Raw genomic sequence first — 24,511 nt, 5'->3', positions numbered from 1 at the left:
CCAGAGACATGCCCAGGGCTGCAGAAGAACCTTTAGGAGGACAAACACGTGAACTTGAATCCCCGCCCTGCCCCATCTTGCTGTGTGACCTTATCCAAACAGCTTACTGTCTCTGGGCCATAGTTAGTTGTCCCATCTCTACAAGGAAATTGTTGCTCTCTGAGGGTCCTGTCAGCTCTCACCTGAACCCTTGACCTCCCCATCAGGACCCGGTGGTTTCCATGGCATTGAGGATATGGTCTCTGTGAAGAGGGCACGGGTCTGGGACATAAGCATGGAGAAGGGAGGTCTCAGGAGCCAGGATAGGCAAGGCTGCCTTGTCTGCCAAGGTTCTGGGGACCTTTTGGCTTCAGTAGGTCCAGAGACAGGCAGTGGAGCAGCTCCAGCTGCCTCCTGCCCACAGCACTATGCCCGGCTTTATGGGGTCTGACCAACTCCCTCTGGGGCTCATTAGCTGGGCAGCCAGCTGGGGCCCAGGCAGCTCTGTTCCCACCAGGTTTTGAGGGAAGGCGCTCACTCAGCACCTGGTCCAGGCCAGGTGGGACAGTGCCTGCATTCCCTTAAGTGTGTCCTACCTTGGGGATAAAGAGCATCAGCAGGCCTGTGAGGGGCCCTGGGAGACCATGCTGCGCCAGGAGTTTCTTCCTTTTGTGCCTGAGGCCCCGCTCTCCTCTCATCCCCCCACCCTACTCCTTTGACCTCTAAACCTTTTTGCTCTCAGCTTTGCAGCCCTGGCAGCAGGAGCCTGGGCAAGAGGCCACTCAGACCCAGGTTTATTCCTGGCTCTGCCACTTGCAAGCTGGGGCACCCTAAGCAAGTGACTGCCTCTCTCTGAGCCCCATTTGTCTCATCTGTAAAATGGGCATCATAACTTACATCTTGCAGGTTTGCCCGGAGGATTGCAAGAGACGACAGTGGAGGCCCGGCTTGTACTGGGATGGCTGTATCTGGTATGCTGCACCACATTTCGTCCCGGTTCTTCCCTTCCTTTCAGCTCCTCTCCGTCTTCCAGGTTCCTGCAGCCACTGACTTCCCTTTCTCAGAGGCTGAGGGGGCAGTGATGGCCTTCTGTGGCCTAAAAACATTCCCATTTATCTTTTTCTGGGATTGCACTTCAAGCCCCCCGGAGCCCAGCCCCTTCCCACCTCTTGCTCCTCTCTCTCTCCCTCCATCTCTCTCTCGCTCTCTCTTTCTCCACTCCCTTAATCTGGTGTTAATCTCCTAATAACTTTTCCAACATAAGTTACATCCTTCTTATCTTGGTTAAGCATTTTGGTGAACTCAGAGCTTCTTGTCACTTGGGGAATTTTTCCTACTGCTTTAGGATCCGCTCTCTCTCTCCCTTTCTCTGTCTCTGTCTCTGTCTCTGTCTCTGTCTCTGTCTCTGTCTCTGTCTCTGTCTCTGTCTCTCTGTCTCTGTCTCTGTCTCTCTCTGTCTCTCTGTCTCTGTCTCTCTCTGTCTCTCTCTGTCTCTGTCTCTGTCTCTGTCTCTGTCTCTGTCTCTCTCTCTCTCTCTCTCTCTCTCTCTTTCGCGCACACACACACACGCACGCACGCACGCACACACTCCTGCACATCACTGTGGAGTACCTGACCAGGGGGCTGCTGTCTGTGTGGAGAAAGGACAGAGGGACCGTGTGTCTTACCCAAGCACGTCTTTCCCCAGGCTCCCAGGGCCTTGAATACACTGCATGAAGAGCCTGAGGTCATCCGTGCCCCTCCTCAAGTCAGGCACTGTCTCAGCTTCCCCGCCCCGCCCCCCACCCCACCACCCCCAGGGAAAGGCCCACAGTCAGATTGCTGGCAGGGCATCACTCCTTATTTATCAATGGATTCATACATTAATAAGCTGTGTTTGCCCTTCTGAGGTACCCACACCTCAGGGAAGAGGGAGGCGAGAGTGGAACAGACAGTGTCCACCCCTAGCAGAGCAGCCAGGGAGGACAAGACATGGGCACATGGACACATAGCAGCTTTAGAGCCAGCAAAGGCGGCAGAGATCAATCAAGGCTCTTGGGAAAGCGGAGGTCAAGCTGGGACTCCAGGAGGAGGGCCCACCTGGCAGCAGGGACTGCACGGGTAAGTGCAAGCGGCAGGACGTGCCCAGTGTGACTGCACACCCATGGATATATCCACAGAGAGCCATAAGGGCAAGAGAGCACGTGTCAAGAGGGTAGGGGCAGAGCCCAGGAAGAGCAATTGGAGGCCACTCTGGGGAAGACCTGGGAAGCCAGACTAAGGTTGTCTCCTCGGGGAAAACTTTCCTGAACACTCCCCACCCCAAGTCATTCATTCTCTCCCATGAGAGAGTCATCATCTTAGCCCTCCTAAGCCCTGTGCAAATTAAGATTCTGCAGAAAGGCACTCCAACGGTGCAAGCCTCAGTTTTCCCATCTGCACAATGGGCACACTACTAATATGTCTTAATCTGGGTTCTCCACAGAAACAGAACGAATAGGAGATTTTATATATACAGAGGGTGCCCAAAAAATGTATACACATTTTAAGAAAGAAAAAAAAAACTGTATTAAAATTACGCTGAGGGTAACCACTTTGAGCACTTCTTGTAATTGCAGAAGTCAAACGTGACCTGTATTCACCTTTTGTTATCGGTATATATTGAGTATTACAATTTTAATACAGATTTTTCCTTTCTTAAAATGTGTATACATTTTTTGGCACCCTCTGTATATATTATATCTATATCTATATCTATCTATCTATCTCTCTCTCTCTCTCTCTCTCTCTATATATATATATATATATATATAGAGAGAGAGAGAGAGAGAGAGAGAAAGACAGAGAGATTATAAGTAATTGGCTCATGTGACTAGGAGGCTGAGAAGGCCCAAATCAGCAGCCAGCAAACTGAAGACCAGAAGAGCCAATGGTGGAGCTCCCGTCTGAGTCCGAGGGCCTCAGCCTCAGGAGAACTGAGGGTTTGTAAGCTCCAGTCCGGGCCTGAGCTGGAAGGCAGGAGAAGACTGATATCCCAGCTCAGAAATAGCCAGGCAGAGAAGGAACTTTTTTTTAACTCAGCCTTTTATTCCAGTCAGGCTTTCAATGGATGGCCCGAGGCCCTCCCACATTGGGGAAAGCAATCTGCTTCATTCAGTCTACTGATTCAAATATTCATCTCACCCAGAAACACCCTCACAGACAAGCCCAGAATAATGTTTACAAATACCTGGGCACCCCATGACCCAGTCAAGGTGACCCATACAATTAACCATCACATAATATGCGCCAATAAAGTTACAACTGACCAGCGAGGTGAGTCTCCCAGGCCTCAGACACTGAATGAATCTGCTACTTGTGCATGGTGGGGACCCGGGCTTGGGAAGGTGACTTAGATCAAGCATTGGCAAACTCCAGCCTGAGGGCCAAATCTGGGCCACCTCCTCTTTTTGTAAATAAAATTGTATTAGAACACTGCTGCACCCCTTTATCTCTGCACTGTCCGCAGCTACTCTCCCACTAAAACTGCAGAGTTGAGTGGTTGTGACTGAGCCCACAAGGCCTGCAAAGCCTAACATATTGACTCTTTGCCCCATTACTGAAAAAGTTTGCCCACGCTTGACTTAGACACATGATACCTCAGTTTTCTCGCGGAGAAAATGGGTACAGGAATGGTACCTTCCTCGTGGTGTTGTTGGGAGAATTCAGGGGAGCCATTGAAGGGCTTGGCATACAGTAGGCAGTCCATAGCTGGTAAATGCTGTGGTTGTGGGTGTATTAATTACTAGTGTGACCACCTGTCACAATTTTCAGATGAATACCAGAGCCGTGTTTGGTGTTCACCTGTGGCTCTTCAGGAAATGAACACTGCCAAGGAGGGTAAGGCACCAGGCTCGCTGGGATCCTTTCCATGACAAAGGAACCGTTCCTGCCCGTGAGGAATAAGAGGCTGACTGGGGAAGCCATGCCAAGCCTCCATAATCACCTGTAATTTGGACTCAGCCTCTCGAGGCAAAAGGATTTTGTCAAAGGATTTTCATGGTCCGGTGCCCCAGAGCCCAAGGTCACTCGAATTGGGTCCTCTACAACTCATAATTATTATCAGGTGGAAATGGCAGTGGGGTCTCTCCCGAGCTGTGTTCAGATGCTGTCTTGGGCCACTGTTGAGAGTTCTAGTGGGCAGTCTTGGCAGAAATGGGGCTGGAAGAGGGGCTGGCCATGGGGAGGGCATGTAAGTGAATGGGAGCGACCTGAGGACGGGTCGGGGGAGCTCTCCCTGCAGCCTTCACAGCAGCTCTGCCATCTACCTTCAGGCCAGGATTTAACCTGAGCCTGTTTGCTCCTCTGTAACATGTGGATAAGAAATACCTGTAGGATATTAACCGGTCCTGGCCCATGGTTGGTACCCGATAACTTGCAGCTGCTATGCTTATTTTTATTAACGACTTCCTCCTCATTTCTGAACCCACAGGTGAAACCACAGCACAGCGGGTGAGAACTCTGAGAACAGGCAGAAACTCAAGCACCTGACCTGGTGCTTGGTAGCTGTGTGACCTTGGACAAGCTACCTGACCTAAGACTCAGTCTCACCTGCAAAGTGGATTAATAACAGCCTCAACCTTAGACGAGGCACAGACTTCAAAGTGGCCAGCACACACTAGGGGCTCCAGAGATGGCCCCTCCCCTCATCAAAGGAATCCATGCCCCGCATAATTTCAAAAGGAGCTGAAGACACTAAAATAGGCAAATGCTATGGAGACAAGAATGTATAGAGAAGGTCCTGGTTTCCCACCCCAAAAAGAGCGATGTGTTCTCCATCCCTTCCCATGGGGTCAGCCCATGCCTGAGAGGGACCATAGGTAGTATTCTAAAGCAACTAATAATAAGCGTTCTGGGCTCAGATAGATTTGCATTCTAATCCTCTCTGGGAGAAACTGAGCAAATTGCTTCATTCCTAAGACTCTGACTTCCCCTTTCATTTTTTTATTTTAACCAATATTTTGTGAAATGTCTATATAACTATGCACCAGGAGTCATCCTAGAGATATAACAGGAAATATGATGAACAAAGTCTCTGCCACTAAGTGTGTGACACAGACAATAAATAATCAAATGAATAAATTTTGAGTATAATATGATAAATGCTAAGGAAAAATTACAGCAAGATGAGGAGATTGAATGGGAAAGAATTGAATGGGAAGGATGCTCTAGATTTGGTCATCAGGGGGGGTCTCTTTGCGGAGGTGACTCTTGAGAAAAACAGATAACTAGATAAAGCTCTTACCACATTGCTTAGCACATTTCTGCTTATCACAGAAATGTGGGTTAGTTGGTGCATGGGTGGATGGATGGATGGATGGATGGATGGATGGATGGTAGGTGGATGGATACATGGGATAGATGGATACATGGTACATCAGTCAGAGACCCAGTGGGAAATAAATTGTATTTTCAAATGGATTAACTGAAGAGATATCAAGAAGGGACTATGCACAGAGGTGTGGGCAGGGTTTAGGGAACCAACAGGAAATGTTGAGGCACTGAGGGACTAGCAATACAGTAAAATGTTACCACTGCTGGTCTTGAGAAGCACAGGGAGGAAGAAGCATCCCAGATCTTACACTGTGGCCTGACAGGAGCTATGATTATAGGTAGAAAAAACTCGGTTATTGCCAAAACAGGGCCCAGGAGAGAAGAAAGAGATAATAAATACTGAATCTCTTCCCCTCCGCAATCTGATCTCCTGCTGGCACCTGCCATCACCCAGAAGTTAAAGGCTAAGAGAGGCCAGGTCATGCAATCCACAGAGGTGAACCTGGAACACAGCAGTGTAAGGAGGGCTAGAGAAAGGATCTGGAGACAAAGGAAAATGACCAGGGCTAATGGGTAGATGAACAAATATGCCTGGGAGGTGCTAAATCTGCAAAGAGGCCTCAGTAACAGGCAGATGTTTCTTCTCAGATCACGAGCCTCCTTGTAAATATTATTCTTATTAATCAACGGAGGTGATCATATTTGCAATCAAATAAGCCCCAAAATCCTAATAACAGCATAATGGACACCTATTTCTCAGTCATGTCACAGGTGGATGTAAGTTGGGGGCTGCCGTACAAGGGGTAACACAAGGAACCAACCTCCTTCCTTCCTGGAACTCCACCATCTTTAATAAGGGGGGGAAGACAGAGAGCTGCCAGATGCACCTGGCTCTTAACTGCCTCAACAAGGAAGTGATCCATCACTTCCTCTCACGTTCCATTGGCCAGAGCTGGTCATATGGCCACATCTAGCTACAAGGAGTCTGGGAAATGCAATCTCCTTTTGCGCTCAGGAAGTTCAATCAGGTCTGGAGAGCAAATAGCCCATCTGTTCCATATTATTTCAGGACTTACAGCTGCCTGATACAAAGAAAGAAATCAGCCTGCTCTGAACTGAGGCTACAAGATTGAGGAAAGTGGATACGAGCCTGGATTTTGGAGTCACGTAGACGTGGGTTGGATCCTGCCTGGCTATGCACCAGTTGTGTGAGACTGAACAAACCACTCACACCTTGCCTTCATTTCAGTGTCTCTAAGATGGAGAATGATCGGCACATTGATAGTTGTCTCCCACACTGCGTGGCACAGAATCTGTGCTCCAAGGTTTGTTGAGTGAATTTACAAGTGTAGTTATAAGGAGTGAGGGTGATGAGGCATGTGCAGTATGTTACATCGGGAAGGATGCATCCAGTGCCCTCCAGCCATGTGAGTACCATCCCATGAGCTGCTGGGTCCAGGCACTGCCCACTAGCAGTGAGCATCTGATAATAACCCTGGAGGGGAAAAGGGATGCCTACCGAGACTGCATTTTGTGGTAGAAAAATAAGGATGAGAGCCGTTTTTCTGATTTGTGAATTTCTTTATGTGTAATATCTTATGTTGGTATATAACTGCCACTGCATTTAGTTATTCATTTCTCAAATGGCTTTTATGGAAAAGGATATGACTGTGTGCTGGCCTGGGAAACCCAGACTCCAGTCACTGCTGCTGCAATTGGAGACTCTGTTCCAACTGAAAGCTTTGCAGGGCAGGGCGGGGGGGGGGGTTATGTTCTGGGGATGCCCTGGGTGCTGTGTTTCCCATCCCCAGATAAAGATGTTTAAGTGTGGTCTAGTGGTATGAGGAGGTGGTGGTTCAGAGCAAGAATGATGGAGTCTAAATGTCTGGGTTCTGACCCTTACCCTCACTCCCTGGCTGTGTGGTCTTGGACATGTTAGTTAACCTCTCTGTGCTGCAGTGTTTTCAACAGTAAAACGACAAGAGTTGTGGAATTGACTTCACAGGATCATTGTGAGTTAGTATATATAAGTGCCTGTGGTATAGGACCTAGAAAATAAGCTCTCAGGAAGTGTGTTTATTTTTAGAGGAGGGAGATCCTTGAGGTTTAATATTCATTCAACAGACATGAGTTGAACATCCACTGGATGCTGGGTACTTAGGTGATAAAGACAGAGGTGGTCCCTACATGCACAGCCTGGGCACAGGGATGGATAAGGAGGGACAATTCCACAGATGCCTCTTTAATCATGACTGACGGAAAAGTCTGGGGTCAGATATGGCCAAAGTCCCTGTGGGCCCAAGATGTCCTCTAGGACCCTGTCTTATGGCCCAGAGGCTCGTTGTCCTAGGACCTACAGGGGCACTTCCAGAGGCAGTGTCCCTGGTCAGTGTGCACACATGACATCAAGGCAGAGACCTCAGGCATCAAGGCCACAGAAACGCAAGCCAGCGGACGTGTGGCCATGCAGCAGAGGCTGAGTTGGAAAGGCCTGGCTGGTGGCGTAGCCCCCACCAGTTCCAAATCACAGCCACAGCCTCCACTCAGAGGCTCCCGCCCAGCTGAGGCCCCTCTGTGGTCTGTGCATCCACCTCTGTGACTCAGGGGAGCTGCCAGTCTCTGGTCTATCGGAGAGGATGCTGCAGCCACATCTGTGCCCACAGGTCAGACAGCAGGAGGCAAAGTGGAGAGGGGCCTGAATTGGGAATCAAAGACCACAGCTCAAAACCAGATTTCTTGCTTTCTATGCGACGTTTGAGACGTGACCTCTCTGCATTTTCTGGATAGTTTCCCTATCCAGACAATAGAAATAAAAATCCCACCTCCTAGAACTGTTGTGAGGATGGGTGAAATAAATCATTTGAAAGAACTTCATCAAAGGCAGCAGAGTATGTTATCAAGGAGCAGGTAGGACTCAGGAGCGACACAGGGCTGGGTTCAAACCCCAATGCTACTCATTACCTGCCATGAAATGCTGGGCATATCCCCAGACTGAACCTCTCTGGCCTCAGTCTCCCCATCTGTAAAATAGGGATAGTAAAAACTATACTTGAATCTTCCGTCTACTGTGAGGTTAAAAGAAATACTGGATCAAAGACACATAGCCCAGTATCCAGCAGGGAACAAGGGCTTCCTAAGTCGCAGGCAATATATGGTCAATAGTCAACAAGTGTTTTTGAGAATCTTCTAAATGTCAATCACCTTTCTAAGCACTTGAGATAGACCAGGGAACAGAACAACTCTTAGGGATGCAAACAGGAGAGATAGACACAGATAAGATGAAATAAACTATATAATAAGTTTAATGAAGGTGAGTGACTTGGGGAGAAAACAAGGCCAACAGAAGGGATAAGGTGTGTTGAGAGGAGTGGCATCTTGGAGAGGGGGCCAGAGACGGCCTCAGTGAAAGGGTGCCATCTGAGTAAAGAGCCAAATGCAGCAAGAAAATGAGGTGTGGAATCATCTGGGGGTAAGAGTGGTCCAGGCAGAGGTATGGCCAGTGCAAAGGTCCTGGGGTGCGTCCCAGGGACCGAGAATGGTCAGAGAAACAGGGTATGGGGTCACGGTGGTTACGGGGCAGATCAGGCAGGGCCTAGTGGCCATTGTAAGGGCTTTGGCCTTTACTCAAAGTGAGCTGGGAGCCATGGGAGGATATTGAACACACGTAGCAGTTATATTACCTGACCTGTGTTGAGTACACACTAACGGGGCAAAGTTGAACCCAGGGACCTGGTTCGGAGGCCGTGGTCCAGACAAGAGGTGGTGGTGGTGGCTGCTGAGGGGGTAAATGCTATCATTGCCTGGCTTAGCAAGGCATCACACACACATGAGCTCAGGTCAGGCTCATATAGTAGTAGCAGTTTCCTCCCCATCGTCAGCCCCCTGATGGCTGATCCTGCCTTCAGTGCTAGCCCACAGCTCCCACCTAGAGTTGTTTCTTCTGTCCCCCTCTCCCAGACATTTGTCAGCCACTCCTTTACTGCAGCCTGCCAAGCCAAGATGTGTCAGTGCCTTTCATCTTTCCCGGAGCCAATCTCCCCTTCCTCTTAATCTTCACAGCTGACTTGCACTGGCCCCATTCAAACTTGTCTAAATCTGTCTGAGACTGAGGGGGCCCAGAGTGAACTCTAAATGCTCTCCAGATAACCACAGAATTTTCCCAGCTTGAAGGAGCCTCAGAGAGCCCCAAGTCTGGTGTTCCTGTTTCATATAAAACGGAGAATGGGTGAGGGCCGGTCCCTCTGCGCCCTGGTTAGTGGCATGGCTGGTTAGTGGCAGAGGCACTAGTGGACCTCGAGTTTGGGTTCCCACTCTGTATTCTCCAGCTCCAACTGCAATGGATCCCACCCTTTGGGAAAATTTCTGCCTCTTGCATGGGAAGACCTGATTTCTCCACTATACCTGCCAATGTCCGTCCCTCTGCATACCTGAGGAGTGGTGGGTTGTAACCACATCTGATGGTGACCCTGGGGTCCACGATGACCCTTGATTCACTCACTTTGGTTGGCTCTTTGGGGGCCAGAACTGTCTTAGTTCAGATATGCCATGCAGGAGGAAGGGAGCATGGAGGAAGCAAGATGGGACACAGAGAACTGGGCAAGAGTTGGCACTGCGAGGGTGGGAGGGGTCTGTGGGTGCTGCCCAGCACTTTTTATGACTTCCCTGGGCTGGTGCTGTCACTGTGCTTGCTTCTCCAGGTGGTTAAGACTCTGCTCCCAGCACCCTCGCTAACATGGTGTCATCACACTGCTGTTCTTTCCTCAGATACCAGGTGAAACTGGTGGCGCAGTTCTCATTTGCATTTCTCTTACTACAAATGAGGTTGAGCATCTTTTCACTTGTTTTAAGAAGCATTTTCTTCACAATTTGTACTACTTCTTTAGGGAATACAATCATTAGAGCTTTTTCTGTGATAAATTTCAAGTGTTTTCCCCAATTTGCCTTTTTTTTTTTTTTTTTGGCATAGATTTTGCAATGCAGATTTTTTCATTTAGTTGAATTTATTGATATTTTCTTTTATTGTTCCCGTATCATATTTTTGCCCCATAATCTATTTATTTACTCATTCATTAAAAAATATTGATTGTGCACCTACTGGTGGTCAGGGAATTCAGGATTAAATAGGACAAACAAGACCCTTTGCCCTCATGGAGCACAGAGTCAGAGAGATAGGAGATAAGCAAGAAACTGATATTGAGATGATATTTTTCAGAGAGTAGCAACTTCAATGATGAAAATGGAAAAGGTGACATGAAAGATGGTAAAGGTCATCCAGTAAAGGGAGCGGACCTGTTTTACATTTTATTAGTTATTTACTGCTGAGTAACAAATTACCATCTGGCACCTGAAAACAGCCAGCATTTATTATACAACCATTTCTGTGGGCCAAAAGTCTGGGCAGGACTTAGCTGGGAGCTCAGCTCAGGGTCTCACAGTCTGCATGCATCAAGGTGCTGGCTGGGCTGTGTTTTAATCTGAAGGCTCAACTGGGGAAGACTTGCCTCCAACTTCCTTGATATTTTTGGCAGAACTCAGTTTCTGTGGCTGTCTGACTGAAGGCCCAAGTTTTCTGCTGGCTGTCAGCTGAAGACTGCCCTTAGATCTTAAAGGCTATTTCTTAAGGCAGCAAGGAGAATCTCTTTTCTCAGGAAAGGCCTGGTTCCTCATTTAAGGGCTTTTACCTGATTAAGCCAGGCCCACCCAGAATACCCTCACCTTTGTTCCACAGCAAACCAAATCACAAGAGTGATGTTCTGTCACCTTTGCCATATTTATTAGTTAACAGCAAGTTGTAGGCCCCACTCTTCCTCAACGGGAGGTGATTACACAAAGGTGTGCGCTCCAGGAGGCAATGTAAATCGATCAGTGCAGCCACTGTGGAAAACAGTACGGAGAGTCCTCAAAAAACTAAAAATAGAACCACCATATCATCTAGCAATTCCACTTCTGGGTATTTATCCAAAGGCAACAGAAGCACTAACTTCAAAAGGTATCTGCACCCCTACGTTCACTGCAGTATTATTTACAACAGCTAAGATAATGAAACAACCTAAGTGTCCATTGATGGATGAATGAAGAACATGTAGTATATATTTATACAGTGGAATGTGATTCAGCCATAAAAAAGGACATTTTGCCATTTGCTACAACATGGATGGACCTCGAGAGCATTCTGCTATGTGAAATAAATCAGAGAAAGACAACTATTGTGTGATCTCACTTATATGTGGAATCCAAAAACAAACACACAGACAAACAGACAAACCTGAACTCATTGATATAGAAAACAGATTGGTGGTTGCCAGAGGTGGGAGTTTAGGGAAAGTGAGCAAAAAAGGGTGAAGGTGGTCAAAAAGTACAAACTTCCTCTTATAAAACAAGTGAGGCATGGGGATGTAATGTACAACGTGGTGACTGTAGTTAATAATATTGTATTATATATTTGAAAGTTGCTAAGAGAATAAATCTTAAAAGTTCTTATCTCAAGAGAAAAAATGTGTAACTCTGTATGGTGACAGGTGTTAATTAGACCTGTGGTGGTGATCATTTCACAATATATATAAACACCAAATCATTAGGTTGTATACCTGGAACTAATGTAATGTCAATTATATCTCAATTAAAAAAAAAGAATTGTTGGGGTCCACTCTAGGATCTTTCTGTATGTCACACAGATTGTGTTGAAAAAGACCTTTTGGAAGAGATGGCTGTGAAGCTAAAACCTGAATAACCATAAGGAGACAGCCATGCAAAGACATAAGGAAACAGCTTTCCTGGGAGACGGAACAGCAAGTGCAAAGACCCCAAGGCAGCTCTGAGTCTGCAGGAAATTTTAAAAGTCGGGGTGACAGGAGTATATTTTGACTAGAGAGGGGCGGGATGGCTTGACGAACAAATGCATGCACAAGGAAATTAAATTAAATGAGTGAGAATTAAAGCTAGGACCCTAGAACTAGAAGTTAGAAGACCCAACCTCAAAGCCCAGGCCAGCCCCTCATTTGCAGGGTAACCCTGGGCCTCTCCTTTTCCTCCTCGGCCTGATCTGCTCCTCTATGGGCTGAAGGGGGTCTGATGGCCCTGAGGACCTGAAGACCTATCTAGCTTGAGCAACCCCGGAGTCTTGATGGACTGAATGACACCTCCAGCTAATTAGCCAATGACACCAAATTAATTAAGGCCTGGGAAAGTGATTATGTCCACCTCAGGCTTTCTCACGCTTCTTGGATGCCATTGGGGTAGAAAGGCGGGAGTATGTAAGAGAAAAGAATGCGAGAACACCCAGGGGGACAGGGGCGGGGGCTCTCAATCCACCGGAATCAACGTACAGTGTTTTGGACCCTGGCTGGAGCACGGCAGGTCTGCACAAATCATTAAGCCCCCTCACCAGGCAGGAGGCTCAGTCAGGGCCCAGCCCTTCTCACTGACAATCCACACGGAGTTCGTTTGGCCCCACAAAGCATAGAGATCAGATTTCTCTGCTCGTCCTTGCCATGGAAAAGCAGACACGTGGTGGTGGTTGGAAGCTTGGGCTTTGCTGGGGATTTTATTCTTAATTTTTTCAGTCCGTTCCAGAGGAAACATTGACTTTCAGCCGACCTAATGGAAAGACAGGGTGGGCCCCAATCAAAGTAGGACTCCATCCAGATTTCTTTGCATCTCTTCTCGGGAGAACAAACTATTCCCTGCCGGGATGGGGGGGCAAGACAGAGGGACGGATGTTCTGAACACTCGGTTCTATTATGTGGTCACCTCAAAGGAACAGAGTTCAAAGAGGAGCCCGAGTGAAGGGGAGGTGTTGAGAGCAAACTGCTAAGAGTCCAGGTTCAGAAGGGAGAGTTGGGCATCCCACTGACGTGTTGTCCAGCCAGGGGGCCCATGGTCCTGACAGCTCTCCGCTAGCAGGAGATGGGGAGTTTGGCAAAAAACGTTCCAGGGCAGTGACGATTGATATTGTTGTTGGAAATAGCTTTATTGTTTTTGTAAAATTGGCACTTTCCAGTTGTGTAAGAAAACAAAAGGGAGGGAGGGCAGGGGAGAGAGAGAGAGAGAGAGAGAGAGAGAGAGAGAGAGAGACATGAAGAGGGTGAGGAAGAACAAACGTTGAAAAGTACAAGGAAGTAAGTAAAAGTCATCCTTTAGTGGCTTTGGATGAGTCCTCCAAGACTGTAATCTCCTTGAGGGGAGGGGGAACTGTGTCTTGTCCCACCTTTACCCTCAGGGTCTGCATTAAGAGGGAAAGGCACTCAGGCAGGGAAAAACATGGTGACCTCTGAGATTGTTCTAGGAGGCCCATCCATATCCAATTGGTTGTAAACCATCGCCAGCACAGAGAGGGAGGCAGGACCCCAGTATAACCACCCTCTTGCCTCTCCAGGATCTGGTGCTGTGCCTTGAAGGTGGCAGGCTCTGCCAGTTACGCCTGAGTCCTGTAGCCTTGAGAGGTGCCAGGGAGGGAAGGAACGGGCAGAGTGTGGTTTCTGGGATACGTAGAAGAAACTTCCAGGAGGAGAGTGGGCAGGGGTGGGGATGAAGGCACAGGGGTTCATTCATGCCCTGGGCAGGCTGGTGCCATTTGGTTTTGGTACAGGAAAAGGCATGTGGCATCTGGATGCCCAAATAGGGGATAATTTTCTCCTCACTGTTTTTGTCTCTGATGATAATCTCCTAATTAGAATCTGAGATGTTCAATTACACAAGGCGAGAGCATCCAGTGGCAAAGCACACCCAGGCGTGCTTGATGCTCACAGCAGGAGGAGCGTTTATCCCTCCCCATTATCAAAACTGAGGAAACTGAGGCTCTGGGAATTGATGTGACTCCCTCAAGGTCACATGGTTACTCAGTGACAGAGGAAGGACCAATATGCAGACATCCTCACATCTGGTCTTCCCTCATTTCTCCAGCTTCACTTCCCACCTTTCTCCCCCAGGGCTTTGCCCTACACTGATTGTGACCCATGCCCACCTCCCACCCCAAAGTTTCTCATCTCCACACTTGCCCATGCTAATCCCTCTCTGGGGAGGTCCTTTTCCCTTTCTGGCAAGTTCCAAGTTGTATTTGGAGACTCAGGGGAGACGTCCTCCAGGCTGCCTTCCCTGATATCCCACAGGGAAGAAATGCCTCCCCTGTTCCTGCACTGTATTTGTACCATTTATGTTTATTGTTGCAATCTTCTAGTGTGCCTCCCCAACGACACTGGTCTGCTTGAAGGCAGTAGGTATGTTCCATTTAGCTCTGCTTCCCTAGAGCTTTACACCGAGAAATATTTGCTGAGTGAATGAATGAATTTTGAATTTGTAAATATTCTCATAACTGTCTGCGAAAGCTGCCTCTTTCAGCACCAGGCACAGAAACGGACGTGTGATTGCCAACGTTTTAGCGCAGTGGGGCTCAGCTGATTTTAACAGTGCCCTTTATTCTGTTCCAGCGCCGTGTGACCTCCCCTTTAAGCAGAAGGAAAAGGCCCACCCAACTCCCCCACTTCCAGGAAAGCAACATGCACCCTCTGTTCCTTGGGTTGTCACCAGCAGTGTGATAAAACTGATAGCTCCTCAATGATGTCTTTTATAATTGAACCATTAGTTATAAGTATTTCTCTTAATTTTCTAATGAAATGTCCTTGTCTCAAAGTCCATCAACCTTAGAATCAGGAGGAGATGAAAATGATAGATGGCCCAGAATCTCTAGAAATCAAGGTAACTTCCTGGCCATCACAATTGTTGGTCTCAAGCCTTGGATACTTGTCTCCACAGCCGGTGATTTTGCTGTATGACCTTGAACACATCAATGACCTCCTCTGAGCCTCTATCTCCTTACTGATAACGTGGAAATAAAGGCACTATCTCCCTCACAGAGCTCCATGCAGTGTGAGGCATGCACAAAATACTAGCAGCTATTATGGTAGTTGTTTTTTATTTATTTATTTTATTAAATTTATTGGGGTGACAATTGTTATAGTAGAGCAGCTAGAGCCAGACTACCTGGGCTTCAATCCTGGCCTTGCCACTTAACCAGCTGGGCAACCTCAGATAAGTAACCTGAGGTTTCTGTGTTTCTGTTTCCTCATTTGCCAAAGAGGATAATGATAGTTCTTACCTCACAGGATTATGGTGAGGATTAAATGAGATAATAAATGTAAACTAGCTCTTAGAATAGTGGCAGACACAGAGCAAGTGCTCCGTACATCACAGGCACGTTGGGATATATTGCCTTTATGATCTATTTTTAAAGTCGCCTATGGGTTCTGAATTTAGAAATCAAATTCAAAAAGAGTACAGCCAAAAGAAATCTTAGGAGTCAGGAGAAGAGATTCTTCCCATTTCTCGGCTGGGCAAACAGAGGCCTAGAGTGGTTGGATAAAATGCCAGCGATCACAAAGTCGGGATAAAAGGAGAGAATCCTGGCTCCCAGCCTCTCCCCTCTGAGGCCCTTAGTGGGAGGTGGCTGAGGGGGGCTGGTATGGATAGGGCTTCCTGCTTTTGATTCTTCACTGGGACCTGTCTCCCACACCTTTCTGCCCCATCGCAGCCAGGAGTTGTCATCTATTACCCAGGAACAAGAACTTTCGTCTGGGAAGGAGCTGCTCTCTTCCTGGGTCATCCCTGTTCTCCCCACCCACAGAACCTCAGGGTTCCAGAAAGAGCTCCTTTTCCTCCTCCAGGACAGGGGGAGTGACAAGGATCCTAGGGTAGCACTCCCTGTCACTTTGAAGGCAACGTTGACCCTGGAAGAAAAGTCAAGACACAAAATGAAAGGGCAATTCCTGAGTACATTCCAGATAGTGAACCAGCTATAGCCCTGCCCTTCTGGAAAGCACACGCTATTTGGGAGATGGCAAGAAATAAGTCCATATTAAAATGATGATGCAATAGAGGAAACGGGGCCCTTTCGATGAGATCCTAGAAGGCTATGCTATTGAGAGCTCAAATACGTTGTGCCTCAGGCTCCTACTCAACGCCCAAATGGATTTTTCCCAGGAACCCTCTTCTCACTATGCAAATTACCTTTTGAAGGTTTGCTCAGATATCCCAGATTCCTAAGGTGAGGTTGTAGACTAGCTCCCCTTCCCCAGCCCCCTGGGATCATGCTTCAGCAGCTCAGTGGGTCTGCATTCAAATCCTAAACCGGTCCTCCACTCACCTCTGCAGCGTGACTTTGGACAATGTACTTCTCCACTCTGAACCTTGGCTTTCTCATTACCAATACAATATTATCATATTATCATGACAATAATTCTACACCCATAGGGTTGATATGAGGAGTCAAGGAGATCATGTGTAAGAAAAGCTATAGCCCACATAGCTGTGGCCCAAACATATTGGCCATTATTTGTTCTTTTTCTTTCTCCTTTCACCTCCTTTCCTGCCCATTTTTTTTCCTATAATCCCTCTTCTTCTATCCCCAGATCTTACACCTCTTTTTCCTCATCCTGTTCCTTTCTCTGCCACCTCCACGCTGTCCTCTTCCTTCTCCTTCTCTTTCTCGACTCTTCCTCTTCTCCTGCAAGTAAATATCAGAATAGATTTTCCCCCATCAGGGCTAACAACACAAATGCCCTCAAGCTGTCTCCCAGTGGCCAAAGCAAGCACTCCTTCTGCCCAGGTGAGCAAAACAAGCAATCTGGCTGAGAGTCGCTGCTGGCCAGCCTCCTGGTGCTAGGTGGGCAGAGGGCTCCTCACACCATTTCCTGGGCACCCAGGTGGTGGCTGAACCAGTCTCCCTGCTGCCCGGATGTGATTCCCTTTCTTCCACCGATGTGGAGGAGAAATAGATCATAGCCATATTGTCGCGGTGTGGGCGGGGCTTGGGGATTCCTCTCAAGAACCGAAAACAAAGGCATATTGCTTCTAACTTATTTTAGCAGTTTTCAGTAACATAATTTTCAGTTCATTTGGCTATCAAAAACACACTTTTCCCCCCCTTTCTTCTCACCAAAAAAGGTGAGATCTGGGCTATGCTGGGGGTGCTGGTGCCTTAGTACTCTTTTTTTTTTTATCCCCACTAATTTCTCCATGCTGTGGAGAATTTGTCACACGCGCAGGTCTGTTTGATTTCATTAAACAGAATATTTAAGCATAAAAATTGTTTAATCGCCTTGTGTCATTATGAGATGAATTTCATTTTGCATACATTTGCATATTTCATCAGAATTAAGGCTGCTAATATGCAAATGAGAGACAGGTTGCGGCTGAGGTGTTTATTGTAATAGCTGCAGGCTGTTCCACTTGGACAGCTTTCTAGGTGGTGGGGAAGGAGGGGGCGGGAGGACTTGGGGTGGCTCAGAACCCTTTAAGAAGCCTTTGGGTCTCTAGGGCTTCTGCCTTGGTGGAGCAAAGATGGGTGGGCGTGGCCTGCCTCCCCCTAGGAGACTGGCCAATCAGAGCAGGCCGGGCTGGGGAAAAGGGAGGAGGTCCAGCTGATTGTCCCAAAGGTTCCTGGGAGCCTGTGGGTACCAGGGCTGGGGTGAGGGACCAGGGCGAGGTTGGGGCCACGCTGTTGGCCCAGATGCCCCCTCAGGATGGGCAGATAACATCCTGGAGGCCTCTGCAGCCTTCTCTCCGTGTTTGTGCTTCTTCCTCTGCCTGCTTTTGTTCTTTGCCTTTGTTTTCTCCATGGCTTTGTTTCAAACCCTATTGAGTTTCTTTTACCCTTTATTTCTTCCTTTTTGTTTTTGCCTTACATGTTTCCTCCTGTGCCTCCTTCCATTCTGGAAAGCCTGGCATCTTTGTCTGTTGTCTTTTTTTTTTTCTTTCTCCTCTGCTTCCTGCCCCCTTTGTTCTGTTTCCCACCCTGCCTTGCTGGCTCCGTTTCTCTCCTTAGCTCCCACCTCACTTCCTCCTTCATCCATCCCGGCCTCTTTTCCTCCCAACCTCACCAGCCTAGAGGGCACCCGTAGTAGCCAGGAATAGTTTGAGGTGGGGACAGAATTAGGGGAGGCCCCACTTGCACAGCCATCCTGCCCCTCCATCTGAAGTCCTTGATGAATCCCTGCCCTCATTTGAAAGTCAGAGATTAGATACATATCATTTTCTTCTCCAGGGCCTGCCCTAATGGTCCCCAGGAGAACAGCAAGTTACCCCCCAGGCACAGACCAAGCAGAGGCGAACTTGGTGCTTGGTGCATAATGAGGCAGTTGCGAAATCGTGGAGGGGTCTGATACAGACACCACTTTCAAAAGAGAGTAGCATGGGTGCTCCCCCCCCACCACACCCCACCTTCTGTTCTGTCAGCCGGTGACCAGTCGCACTACTCCTGTGAAGATGAGTGAGGGCTACTTGGAAGAGGGCCATCCATACGGAGCAAACTTGAAAGACAGCTTGAACCAGACAGTGGCTTGAACAAACCAAGCCTTTTCTCTAGGCCTCAGTTTCCCCATCTAGCTCTTGGGATTCTCCTGAGACTTCCCTAGCAGTTGCAGGCAGGAGATGATTTGGAAAGGGCAGAATATGTTCATTCAATCAAACCACTTTTTATTAAGCATATACTATATTCCAGGCACTGGGTGAGTATTGAGACAGCTGTGAATGAGACAAGGCCCTGTCCTCTGGCAGCTGACACTCGGATGGGGAAGGCAGATCACAGGAAAAAAAGAAACCAGATCATGTCGGGTTTGAAAAATAGACCGGAAGTGGGGAGGTAAACCGTGACTAGACCCCAATACACCCCTTTCTACTGCTCTCTATGGCTGGTGCTGGTGGCCTTATTGTAGGCTCATTTTCTGGGCTACATCCCCACTGGCCAATGGCCCCTTGCTTCCAGGCCACCCGGAGGGCCCTGCAGAGAACCGCTGCTTTTTTCTCAGACCCTCTGAGCATCTCCCCAGAGCTGATAGAACAGCATCTGCCAGGCCTACCACCCCCTGCGAGATTAGCTGTTCAGGCCTGCGTTTTAGAGTCTGAGCAATTAAAGCAGAATTAATTGGCTAGTAGGCAATCACCTTCCAATCCGGGCGGGGCAGTGTGTTTTGCTGAATTGACAAACTAAACACAAAGCTCATCGACCAGGGGCAGTGGGGAGGGGGTGGCTGGGCAAGCCTCTGGGATTTAGAGGCATCCTCTGCTCCCTTCCTACCCCCTACTGCATGGAAAAGGCAAACATTGGGATCTGAGGGGCTCTGTGGGGAATCCAGCTTCGCGGGTGTGGAACTTTCTGGAATAGAACTTTGCCTTCACCACTTTGAAACGCCCAACCCAGAGATGTTTTGAAATTTGATTTAATTTTTAATATATTTATTCTCTTCCCAATAGGAAAAGCAATACATTTCCTATTGATTTTTAAAAATCAAATGTTGCAAATATGTATGGGTTCGAAAGTCCTATGAAAGGATACGTCTGCATACATATTAGCATCGGATAGGGGGGAATCTACAGGAATATACACTAAACTGTCAACAGCAGTTAGCCCAGGCATGTGTGTGTGTGAAGGAGGGAATTAAAGGAAGCTTAGTTACATGTAACGCAGTTAAAGAAAAATTGAATGGGCACCAAGGTGGATCATATAGTTTGTTGCTGTCATTGCGGATTATGTTGGTTTGTCTTTAGTATTATGAAAATCAAGCATGTTCATGGTAAAGAAGAAAAACAGAAGTGTGAAAAAGACTCCTGAACTCCAGCCTCCCATCCCCACCCATGAGTGTTGACCCAAATGGAATGTTCTAGTGGAGACGAGCATGGCTCCTGGGCTGGAATCCAGACTCCTCTGTCTGCTGGCAGAGTGACCTTCTCCAGGTCACTTGCCCACTCTGGGCCTTAGTTTCTAAAATGGGGAGTAGACATAGTATCTACCTCAACCTACTGAGAGAATTGCACATACAGAACTTTCCCTGGTGCCTGGCACATGGTCAGCACTTAACGAATGGGAGCCATTAATGTTGATTACTGCCCAGTCTTTCTGGCAAGATGCCAGGTACACAGGTTTCTTAAAGGCATTTGACTTATCGAATTAAAGCACCCTAGGGTGCAGGGACCACCACCTTTTCCCTCCCTACTCCACTGTGCCCAAGTAAGATGACAAAAATAAGGTAGCTCTGTGCCCAAGATATCCAATTTCCTAGTTTCTCAGGAGCTATCAGGAGATTCTCAGAAGGAGTTGTTAAAGGATAGCACAGGACCCAGAACAGAGAGGACATCATGTCAGGGAAGAGATCAGTAAGACTGAATTACATCAAAGTTGAGCTGATTTGGGAAGCCCAAAGATCTGAGTTCAATTCCTGGCTTTGTCACTTCCTACTTCACGGGCTTGGGCCCATTTCTTTCTCTCTCTGAGGCCTCAGTGTCGCCACCTGAGACACGGAGCAAGAACAAATAACTTATCTAGCAGCCATGAACTGATGGAAAAATATTGTAATTAGCGTCATCTTTTTTTCTTTTAATGAACTTGCATCCCCAGTAGTTGTGGCCCCCGCGAGTCGAGGAGAGGTGACTGAGATGGGAATGTCATACAGCAAAGTTTGAACATTTGAGAGCGACAAATGGGGGCCCAGAGAACTCTGGACAGAGGGCTGTGTCGTAGAGCATTGGCCCTCCCTTCTAGAAGCCGGTGGCTGGGTCTAAAGCAAGCTGCCAGGAAGTCCTGGGCCTGAAGGTAAGTGTTTGTGTAAGAAGCCAGGGCGGGGGCCAGGAGGGGGGCTCTGTGATTGTAATGAGGAGGCCTGGAAACCTGAGCGCGTCCTGCCTGCAGTCAGACGGGGGTCACCAAAGCCAGACTAAATAGTCTGGCGGGCTGGGATCTGGGCTGTCTGGAAAATGATCCCAGGATGGAAGGAACAAGTCAGGGAGGGGGCCAGGAGGGGGGACATCGTCAACAACGCAGAGCCCTGTATCAGCGGCCACCCTAAGGCAGCCTCCCCAAGGTGGAGCCTTACCATGAAAGAGATGGAGTTTTTTATTTTTCATTTCAGTTTCCGCTTCTTAATGGAGAGAGGGAGGAGGGGGGAGGCTGAAGGGCAGCTCGGGGCCCTTCTCTGCTCGCCTGCACAAGGCTCCGGGCTGCTCCTCTGTGCTTCAGGCTTGGAACCAAGTCCTCACATCAAAAAGGGTTCGAGTGCCGCTGTGTGGCCTCGGGCTGGTTAATTAGCCTCTCTGTGCCCTACCAACCTTCTCTTGTCAAGCAGGGATAAGCCTGTGTGCCTATGTAGATGGAGGCTGGGGCCACACTAGCGCGTATATGCCTTTGTGTGGGTGGGGAAAAGGTACTGCTCCAGGCAGAAGTTGTCCCCTGGATTCAGACTGGCAAGTTGAGTCTCTGGACCACATGCCCTTGGGCAGTGAGCAACATGTAATTGCACATGGCAGTCCTGGGAGCAGCAGGAAATGAGGAAGGCCTAGTGCACTACTGACACCTGCTCTGCGCCAGTCACTGTCCTAGAGGCCCTACATCTAACATCAATCCAAGAAGATGGACATTCTTTCCCTCTTCTGAGAGATGCAGAAATTGAGGCTCAGAGAGATCAAGTAGTTTGCCCGAGGTCACACAGCTGGTAAATGACAGCCCCAGGATTTGAGCACAGGTCTAATTCTAAAACCCTTTCTATAACACCTTATGGATTATTACCATGAATATTAATATTTCATTTTAATGCAATAGGCTTTAGTTTAAACATCACTTCTTATGTTCACAGCAACGCTATTCACAGTAGCCAAAAGGTGGAAGCAACCCAAGTCTCCATCGATGGATGAATGGATAAACAAAGTGGGGTCTATCCATACAATGGAATAATGTTGTATTAAAAAGAAAGGAAATTCTGACCCATGATACAACATGGATAAGCCTTGAGGACATTATGCTGAGTGAAATAAGCCAGTTACAAAAGTACAAAGACTGTGATTCCACTTACATGAGGTCCCTCGAGGAGTCAAATCCGTAGAGACAGAGTGGAGAATGGTGGCTGCCAGGGGCGGAGAGGGGCATTTAGTGTTTAATGGGGTCAGAGTCTCAGTTTGGGAAGATGAAAAAGTTCTGGAGATGGATGGTGGTGATGGTGGTACAACAATGTAAATGCATTTAATACCATCGAATTATACACTTAAAAATGGTTAAAATGGTCCATTTTATGGTATGTATGTTTTACCACAATAAAAAGAATCACTTCTTTAAGGAGATGTTTGTGACTCTCCCCTCTAGTCCCCCAGACAAGGCTGCTCCCCCCAAGGCCTCTGATCCCCCTTTCCCACCCTCTGCTCCCCACAGCATGTGTTTCATTATCTCCAGGTTCCTCTCTGGACCCAGAAAAGACAGCAGCCTTGCCTGTTTCCATCACAGCAGGGTCCCCAGGGCCAGCTCCGTGCCTGCACCCAACAGGTACTTGGAAGTAACTCTGAGTATGTAACACCAACTGCAGAGAAACAGCAATGTTGGCAATGTAAAAGTATCTGATTCTAGTCTTAGTAGAAATATAATATGCGTTCCGTTGGTCAGCTCCCTATTTCATAAGTTTCCAGTTTTGTTTCTTCTAATTTGTCGATGCTGAGACTTTCATATTGACTCATAAAACAATAAATTTTAATTTTGAATTCAGAAAAAAAAAAAGAAATATCTGACTAGAAAAGAGTTTTCAACAGGACATATAAAAAATTCTGGCTTGGCAGACCGTACTGGAAAAGTCCAAATTTGAGAGCCTCGTAATGGTCATCTGGGGGGTGAAGCAGCATCGCCCACAGTTTCTTCTGGAAGTCTTGGAGAAGCCCGTCCGTGTCTCCTCCAGGCCTGGCGGCTGCAGAGCACAAGCACCACGCCAGGACGTGGTGACCGGTTCTCAGGGCAGGTCTGAACACCCAGCAGGGTCACGTTGTTCTCCCCCGCTTCTCAGGACTCAGGGTCCTGGCTCTGTTTCCGGGCTCTTGGCGAGCCAAGCAGATGGTCACAAAACCTGGAGGTGACCCAGTTATCCTGATGCCTGGGTGTCTCCCAACACCTGCCCTCGGCTCTTGTTCCTTCCGGACCTCAAAGCACTTGGCTCCACTCCAGGTGGTTTGGGAATGGAGGGCACTGCAGGGCCCTGAGAAGTTCTGAGGGATGGGAAATCAGGAGCCCATTTCAGAGTCGGTGAAACTGAGGCCTGAGCAGGGGATTCAAGACCCTCCATGTGACTCCTCCTTCAGCCCATCTCCTTGAGCTGGAGAACACAGTCATTCATTTTTCCAATGTTTTTGAGCCCTTAGAGGTGCAGGGCTGGGTGCTGGAGATACAGTGGGGGAAAGGGTGTCTGGGGAAGGTGCCCTGCCTTTATCTGACTCACAGTCCAGAGGTGGAGACAAAGGGACAGCAAAATCTTCCAAGTACGTTTAACCTGGGAACTGGGATATGGGCTGTGAAGGTGGAAAGGGGAACCGTGAGAGCCGATGCGACGGGAATGCTTGGTCCAGTCTGGAGAGGCTCCACAAGGTTTCTCTGAGTTTCTTCAGAGTCACGCTTTTGATAATCAGCCTGAAATCCGCTCATGGGAAGGGGGCAGAGAACTTCGCAGACAGGGGGACCACCATGGGGGAAGACTGGTATGGTGGACCAAGCAAGGGAAGCGCAAATCACAGAAAGAAGGCGAATGTGGCCAGGGCAATGGAGAGCCATGGAAGGGCGTGCAGGGAGAGGGTGCTGGGGGACAGGGCCAGCCATCCTCCTGTGGGAAGGACTCTAGTCCGTAGCCTGGGGGAGGGACTCACCGGGGCTGAGACATGAGTGAGTGTGCAATGGATTGGGGGGCGCTGGAAAGCAGAAGGGAGATGTGTTAAAGGCTCCTGTGGGCATCCAAGTGAGGGATGGTGGTGGCCAGCCCCAGGGAGGCAGCGAGGAGTGAGGAGAAGATGACAGAGTCCAGAGAGATTTAGGCAGGAAAATCTCCAGAACCTGCCATGTGATGGGGGGTAGGGAGGAAGGGAAAGAAGGGGTACAGGGAAGATAGACTACTGTGATGGGGACCCTGAGAGAGGAGGCATGGGATGAAGAGGGGGAGATAAAAAATCTGCAATCACAAAATCTACACCTGTTAATTTACAGATAGGGGAAACTGAGGTACTTAAAAGCAACATGCCTTTTCCAAGATAATGCAGTGAGACCGTGGCCATCCTGGGACTAGAACTCAGGGCCCATGGGATAGATGATAAGACATCAGCCACAATCTAACCAGGGCAGAAAACTTTATTTGTTCATTTGGTATTCATTTAGCCACTCAATAAGCATGTTTTTAATCCCATAGAGATGGACACAGAGATGAATATATCCCAGTTCCAGACCCTCAAGGAGTTTTAG

At 48.2% G+C, this 24,511-nt stretch overlaps 1 long non-coding RNA gene across 1 annotated transcript; it reads left to right on the top strand.

The window, feature by feature from the left end:
• The first annotated feature begins 6,292 nt into the window (after positions 1-6,292).
• LOC141569137 (uncharacterized) lies at positions 6,293-22,186 on the top strand. Its single transcript, XR_012492546.1, has 3 exons — positions 6,293-6,596; positions 20,660-20,851; positions 21,888-22,186. It is a non-coding gene; the product is annotated as an uncharacterized LOC141569137 (long non-coding RNA).
• The last annotated feature ends 2,325 nt before the right edge of the window (positions 22,187-24,511 follow it).

This window comes from Rhinolophus sinicus, linkage group LG16 (genome assembly GCF_036562045.2).
Source record: "Rhinolophus sinicus isolate RSC01 linkage group LG16, ASM3656204v1, whole genome shotgun sequence".
Lineage (NCBI taxonomy): Eukaryota > Metazoa > Chordata > Mammalia > Chiroptera > Rhinolophidae > Rhinolophus > Rhinolophus sinicus.
The sequence above is the reverse complement of the archived record's forward strand: the minus strand, read 5'-3'. Positions and strand labels throughout refer to the sequence as shown.